Source organism: Oncorhynchus keta, unplaced genomic scaffold (genome assembly GCF_023373465.1).
Source record: "Oncorhynchus keta strain PuntledgeMale-10-30-2019 unplaced genomic scaffold, Oket_V2 Un_contig_28595_pilon_pilon, whole genome shotgun sequence".
In the NCBI taxonomy this organism is placed as follows: Eukaryota; Metazoa; Chordata; class Actinopteri; order Salmoniformes; family Salmonidae; genus Oncorhynchus; species Oncorhynchus keta.
In genome coordinates, this window is record NW_026286117.1 from 43,977 (window position 1) to 52,186 (window position 8,210).

The 8,210-nt window shown below is 39.9% G+C and overlaps 1 long non-coding RNA gene across 3 annotated transcripts; it reads left to right on the plus strand.

Annotated features, from left to right (window-relative positions):
• Positions 1–4,374: 4,374 nt before the first annotated feature.
• LOC127923162 (uncharacterized) lies at positions 4,375–7,566 on the plus strand. 3 transcript variants are annotated; one of them, XR_008113525.1, is made up of 4 exons: positions 4,375–4,475; positions 5,270–5,395; positions 5,631–5,723; positions 7,390–7,566. It is a non-coding gene; the product is annotated as an uncharacterized LOC127923162 (long non-coding RNA). The 3 variants fall into 3 exon arrangements; XR_008113527.1 differs by lacking the exons at positions 5,631–5,723; positions 7,390–7,566 and adding an exon at positions 6,317–6,362; XR_008113526.1 differs by lacking the exons at positions 5,631–5,723; positions 7,390–7,566 and adding an exon at positions 6,018–6,101.
• Positions 7,567–8,210: the final 644 nt, after the last annotated feature.

An 8,210-nucleotide genomic window follows, 5' to 3' on the forward strand; every position in this document is an offset into this window, starting at 1 on the left:
GAAAAACATCCCGTCCACTACATTATACGTCACGCAAGAAGCATCACCTGAAAAACTTATCGCCACCTGCTGACTGGAGTGGGTAACACAGTTGAACAAAAACAATATTCTGGAAAACGTTTAAAAAATAATTGTTAAATAATAATGGTTAAATAACCAGTTCTCTTACTTCTTACATATATTAATTTACTCTACGCAAATGTAGAGGCTGAATAGGGATTTGTACATTATGAATAAACCCTGTTAGGAATCAAATAAATCAAATGTATTTATAAAGCCCTTCGTACATTTACATTTACATTTACATTTAAGTCATTTAGCAGACGCTCTTATCCAGAGCGACTTACAAATTGGACATCAGCTGATATCTCAAAGTGCTGTACAGAAACCCAGCCTAAAACCCCAAACAGCAAGCAATGCAGGTGTAGAAGCACGGTGGCTAGGAAAAACTCCCTAGAAAGGCCAAAACCTAGGAAGAAACCTAGAGAGGAACCAGGCTATGTGGGGTGGCCAGTCCTCTTCTGGCTGTGCCGGGTGGAGATTATAACAGAACATGGCCAAGATGTTCAAATGTTCATAAATGACCAGCATGGTCCAATAATAGTAAGGCAGAACAGTTTAAATTGGAGCAGCAGCATGGCCAGGTGGACTGGGGACAGCAAGGAGTCATCGTGTCAGGTAGTCCTGGGGCATGGTCCTAGGGCTCAGGGGAGAGAGAAAGAGAGAATTAGAGAGAGCACACTGAAATTCACACAGGACCGGGTTGGAGCGGCGGTCATATCGCCGCCTTAAGCTCCATGGGAAAATAACTTTTTCATTACATTTCATTATAGTACAACGGTTGATTTGTCTAATCTTAGCAATTTCTTCTTAGCTAGCTACATATCTTGTATCAGAGATAATTGCGCCAATTGCGTGTCGCCCTAACGTGGCCTTCACTGCTATTTAGCACGTAATTTAGCATCACTTTGAAGTGCTATTCACTCAGCTGAGCGACTTGATTAGTTTGAGTGAACCATAGCTGTCTTTGGAAGTTTAGTGTGTAGTCGTTGAATTGACGTCTGTGCCCCGGTGGGTTGCTAGTTATAAATATCTTTGATAGTCTAGCCAGCTAGCATCACTAGTAAAATAAATATGACATTAAATGGGACAACCAGCCATGTTCGAGAGAAGTGCGTCTAAAACACCTTATGACGGCAAATATGCACAGAAAGCGCATAGCCATTTCCTGCAGTCATTTATGCTGCAGTATTTATTTCAATTTATTTCATTCCAATCTTTTGCATTAGCGTACTTCTGTAATCAACTATGTGCTCATTCAAAACATCCCCCACTAAGCTTCTGGTGGTCCCATGTCAAACGGGAGTTTTGTTATATGTCTTCTGTTCATATAGAGTGTAATAAACATGGATCACCCCAAAAACGTGTATTCTTTTTTTGTTGTTGCCCACAAACCAGAGCTTCTGGTCAGCGGGTGGTGGCAGACTTTTTGTGAGATGTTCTCCCCTTACCCATTTGTTTGAGATGACCATGAATCACTCCTGTCACAGTGACCCTGACCTTTAACCATCCTTATCATTTTGCCTCCAGGTTCCCTAAATCAATGAGGTTAAGAGCTTCAATGTTTCAGTGCTATTTTGGTTACCAAGGTAACCGACACGCTATTGACAGAGGACCGTCCACTAGTTATACGTCACACTGGCCACACCATCATCACTACCGACTGAAGTTGGTAATGCGCTGAACGAGGACACTCGAACTATTCCTGACTTTCTCAACCCTCCTTCCTCCCTTTCTGCTGATTAGTTGAACGCAAGTTTCCTGGTTCCGACTGGCACGTCCGGGCAACGAAATGGAGGAAAAACGGACCTGGCATCCTTTCAACATCTTTATTTTATTTTTATTTTCCAGACAAAAGCTTTTATTCTTCACTCCTGTTCTTTGTGATTTTATTTTAAAAAACTATATGGATCAAACGGGCACTGGTTGGTTCTGCAAACCTTGTGTTTCTGACTTTCTCCCCTCTCTCCAGATGAAAGCATGTGACGCCGGGCCCAACAACCTGCCCAGCTTGATCAGAATTTCCGAGACCTTTCCCTTTCACCTTTTTCGCTCATCAACTCATCCCTGACCGCTGGCACGTCCTTTTTAAAGAGCGAGATGCACCCTTCTGGCTACTATACTACACATCTGCATTTAGGATATCAATAATCAAACAGATCATCTCACAATATGCAGCTGAGTCTATACTGCTCCTACATGGTGTAACATCATGTAGTGTATATAATGAACAGACTCCTACCAGGTGGCGTGGCGAGAATCTGTCTCCTCACCACGCGCTCTCACCACTGGTGTCCCCCAGGGCTCTGTTCTAGGCCCTCTCCTATTCTCGCTATACACCAAGTCACTTGGCTCTGTCATAACCTCACATGGTCTCTCCTATCATTGCTATGCAGACGACACACAATTAATCTTCTCCTTTCCCCTTCTGATGACCAGGTGGCGAATCGCATCTCTGCATGTCTGGCAGACATATCAGTGTGGATGACGGATCACCACCTCAAGCTGAACCTCGGCAAGACGGAGCTGCTCTTCCTCCCGGGGAAGGACTGCCCGCTCCATGATCTCGCCATCACGGTTGACAACTCCATTGTGTCCTCCTCCCAGAGCGCTAAGAACCTTGGCGTGATCCTGGACAACACCCTGTCGTTCTCAACTAACATCAAGGCGGTGTCCCGTTCCTGTAGGTTCATGCTCTACAACATCCGCAGAGTACGACCCTGCCTCACACAGGAAGCGGCGCAGGTCCTAATCCAGGCACTTGTCATCTCCCGTCTGGATTACTGCAACTCGCTGTTGGCTGGGCTCCTGCCTGTGCCATTAAACCCCTACAACTCATCCAGAACGCCGCAGCCCGTCTGGTGTTCAACCTTCCCAAGTTCTCTCACGTCACCCCGCTCCTCCGCTCTCTCCACTGGCTTCCAGTTGAAGCTCGCATCCGCTACAAGACCATGGTGCTTGCCTACGGAGCTGTGAGGGGAACGGCACCTCAGTACCTCCAGGCTCTGATCAGGCCCTACACCCAAACAAGGGCACTGCGTTCATCCACCTCTGGCCTGCTCGCCTCCCTACCACTGAGGAAGTACAGTTCCCGCTCAGCCCAGTCAAAACTGTTCGCTGCTCTGGCCCCCCAATGGTGGAACAAACTCCCTCACGACGCCAGGACAGCGGAGTCAATCACCACCTTCCGGAGACACCTGAAACCCCACCTCTTTAAGGAATACCTAGGATAGGAATAAGAACAACAGACTAGGTCTATACTGCTCCTACATGGTGTAACAATACATCATATATATAATAGACAGACTAGGTCTATCAACCCTGTTAGCTTCCTAACCCAACAGCCTAGCTAATGTTAGTAACAAATAGAAATTAAAAGAACATATCATACGAAATGGATATGTATACTTCAATGAAAATTACAAGACTAAAGTGGTCTGAATTGACTGCCCTGCTAGTTATAAATATCTTTGATAGTCTAGCCAGCTAGCAACTAGTGTAAAATAAATATGACATTAAATGAACAGATCTGAGAGAAGTGTGTCTAAAACACAGCTCAAATATGCACAGAAAAGGTGTAGCCAATGCAGTCATTTATGCTGCAATTATTTATTTATAATTTCAGAATTTCAGACTAAAGGCTCTCAAACTCCGACAAAATGGTGTTTCTATGTCAATACATTTTGTTATATGTCTTCTGTATATAATGTAATAAACAAACAAAAACGTGTTTTTTTTTGTTGTTATAAACCATGAATGTGTGAGATGTGAGACTTTTAGAGATGTGAGACAAAGTACATTTGTTTTGAGATGACCATGAATCACTCCTGTGTGACCCTGATTTAACCCCCTTTGCAGTAAAAAAAAGGTTAAGATCAATGTTTTCTGGAGTGTTGGTTACCAAGGTAACCGACACTGTTGTTGAGGAAGAGTTCCGTCCACTAGATTATACGTCACACTGGCCACACCATTCACTACCGACTGAAGTTGGTAATTGTGAACACACTCGAACATTCCTGACTTGCTGATTAGTTGAACGCTAGTTTCCCTAGTTCCGGACTGGCACGTGAACGTGGTAAAAAACAAATCTTTATTTTATTTTTTATTTTCAGACAAAACTTATATTTTTCATGTATTTTTATTTTGAAAACTATATGGATACGTACAAAAGAGAAGCATGTGTTGATCAGAACAGATTTTTAATGAGCACGTTTTTAAAACATGGGCTACTATACTCACACATCTGCATTTATGATATCAATAATCAAACAGATCATCTCACAATATGCAGCTGGGCTATACTGCTCCTACATGGTGTAACATCATGTAGATGTATATAATGAACAGACTAGGTCTATACTGCTCCTGCATGGTGTAACAATACATCATGTAGATGTATATAATGAACAGACTAGGTCTATACTGCTCCTACAAGGTAACAATACATCATATAGATGTATATAATACATCATGTAGTAACAATACATCATATATATAATGAACAGACTAGGTCTATACTGCTCCTACATGGTGTAACAATACATCAATACATCATGTAGATGTATAATGAACAGACTAGGTCTATACTGCTCCTATATGGTGTAACAATACATCATGTAGATGTATATAATGAACAGACTAGGTCTATACTGCTCCTATATGGTGTAACAATACATATGTAGATGTATATAATGAACAGACTAGGTCTATACTGCTCCTATATGGTAACAATACATCATATATATAATGAATAGACTAGGTCTATACCCCTACATGGTGTAACAATACATCATATATATAATGAAACAGACTAGGTCTATACTGCTCCTATATGGTGTAACAATACATGGTGTATGTAATGAACAATACATCATGTATATGTATATAATGAACAGACTAGGTCTATACTGCTCCTATATGGTGTAACAATACATCATGTATATGTATATAATGAACAGACTAGGTCTATACTGCTCCTATATGGTGTAACAATACATCATGTATATGTATATAATGAACAGACTAGGTCTATACTGCTCCTACATGGTGTAACAATACATCATGTATATGTATATAATGAACAGACTAGGTCTATACTGCTCCTACATGGTGTAACAATACATCATGTATATGTATATAATGAACAGACTAGGTCTATACTGCTCCTATATGGTGTAACAATACATCATATATATAATGAACAGACTAGGTCTATACTGCTCCTACATGGTGTAACAATACATCATGTAGATGTATATAATGAACAGACTAGGTCTATACTGCTCCTACATGGTGTAACAATACATCATGTAGATGTATATAATGAACAGACTAGGTCTATACTGCTCCTATATGGTGTAACATTATGTAGATGTATATAATGAACAGACTAGGTCTATACTGCTCCTATTTGTGTAACAATACATCATGTAGATGTAGATAATGAACAGACTAGGTCTATACTGCTCCTATATGGTGTAACAATACATCATATATATATAATGAACAGACTAGGTCTATACTGCTCTATATGGTGTAACAATACATCATATATATAATGAACAGACTAGGTCTATACTGCTCCTACATGGTGTAACAATACATCATGTATATAATGAACAGACTAGGTCTATACTGCTCCCTACATGGTGTAACAATACATCGTATATAATGAACAGACTAGGTCTATACTGCCCTATATGAACATCATATATAATGAACAGACTAGGTCTATACTGCTCCTATATGGTGTAACAATACATCATGTATATAACGAACAGACTAGGTCTATACTGTCCTATATGGGTGTAACAATACATCATGTATATAATGAACAGACTAGGTCTATACTGCTCCCTACATAGTGTAACAATACATCATGTATATAATGAACAGACTAGGTCTATACTGCTCCTATATGGTGTAACAATACATCATGTATATAATGAACAGACTAGGTCTATACTGCTCCTACATGGTGTAACAATACATCATGTAGATGTATATAATGAACAGACTAGGTCTATACTGCTCCTATATGGTGTAACAATACATCATGTAGATATAATGAACAGACTAGGTCTATACTGCTCCTACATGGTGTAACAATACATCATGTATATGTGAAACAGACTATATTCATACTGTTCACATAGTGTAACAATACATCATGTATATATATAATGAACAGACTAGGGTCTATACTGCTCCCATGGTGTAACAGTACATCATATATATGAAATAATGAACAGACTAGGTCTATACTGCTCCTACATGGTGTAACAATACATCATGTAGATGTATATAATAAACAATAGGTCTATACTGCTCCTAGCATGGTGCAACACTCATGTAGATGTATATAATGAACAGACTAGGTCTATACTGCTCCACCACATGGGTAACAATACATCATGTAGAGAATAATGAACAGACTAGGTCTATACTGCTCCTATATGGTGTAACAATGCATCATATATATAATAGAACAGACTAGGTCTATACTGCTCCTACATGGTGTAACAATACATCATGTATATAATGAGAACAGACTAAGGTCTATACTGCTCCTGTGGTGTAACATCATGTATATAATGAACAGACTAGGTCTATACTGCTCCACCATGGTGTAACAGTACATCATGTATATAGGTTGAACAGACTAGATCTATACTGCTCCTACATGGTGTAACAATACATCATGTAGATGTATATATGAACAGACTAGGTCTATACTGCTCCTACATGGTGTAACAATACATCATGTATCATAATAACAGACTAGAGTCTATACTGCTCCTACATAGTGTAACAATGCATCATGTATATAATGAACAGACTAGGTCTATACTGCTCCTACATGGTGTAACAGTACATCATGTAGATGTATATAATAGACAGACTAGGTCTACTGCTCTGCTCCTACATGGTGTAACAATACATCATGTAGATGTATATAATAAACGAACTAGGTCTATACTGCTCCACCATGGTGTAACAATACATCATGTATAGATGTATATAATGAACAGACTAGGTCTATACTGCTCCTATATGGTGTAACAATACATCATATATATAATAGACAGACTAAGGTCTATACTGCTCCTACATGGTGTAACAATACATCATGTATATAAATGAACAGACTAGGTCTATACTGCTCCTACATGGTGTAACAAACAGTACAAATGTAGATGTAGATGTATATAATGAACAGACTAGGTCTATACTGCTCTTACATGGTGTAACAATACATCATGTAGATGTATATAATGAACAGACTAGGTCTATACTGCTCCTACATGGTGTAACAACAGTACAATGTAGATGTAGATGTATATAATGAACAGACTAGGTCTATACTGCTCCTACATGGTGTAACAATACATCATGTATATAATGAACAGACTAGGTCTATACTGCTCCTACATGCTTGCCACAGATTGCGTGCAAAGGATTCGAAATCATCACAGCACAGCTACATCATTCCATACATCAGAGGGGTGGGGCGGCAGGGTAGCCTAGTGGTTAGAGCGTTGGACTAGTAACCTGGAAGCTTGCACATACAAACCCTCGAGCTGACAAGGTACAAATCAGGTAGAGTGAATTTGTTCTTTTAACTGACTTGCCTAGTTAAATAAAGGTAAAATAAAAATAAGAGAACTGACTAAACATCTCACCAATTTTATGCGTTTTCAGGCTCACTACCCAGTTAAACCCCTTTCCACACTGAGAGCACTGGAATGGTTGTTCTCGTGTGTATTCTCATATGCTCTTTCAGATGCCATGAGTGAATATATCCCTTTCCACACTGAGAGCATTGGAAAGGCCTCTCTACTAAGTGTGTTCTCTCATGTGATTTCAGGTCCCCTGATGAGAAAAATTTATTTTCACACTGGGAGCATTGATATGGCTTCTCTCCAGTGTGTGTTCTTTCATGCACTTTTAAATGCCCTGACTGTCCAAAACTCTTTCCACACTGAGAGCAGTGATGAGTCTTCTCCCCTGTATGTGTTCTTTCATGATCTTTCAGCTTCCCCTCTGGGTAAAACTCTTTCCACACTGGGAGCATTGGAATGGCTTCTCTCCTGTGTGTATTCTTTCATGGTCTTTCAGATGCGATGACTGGATAAATCCCTTTCCACACC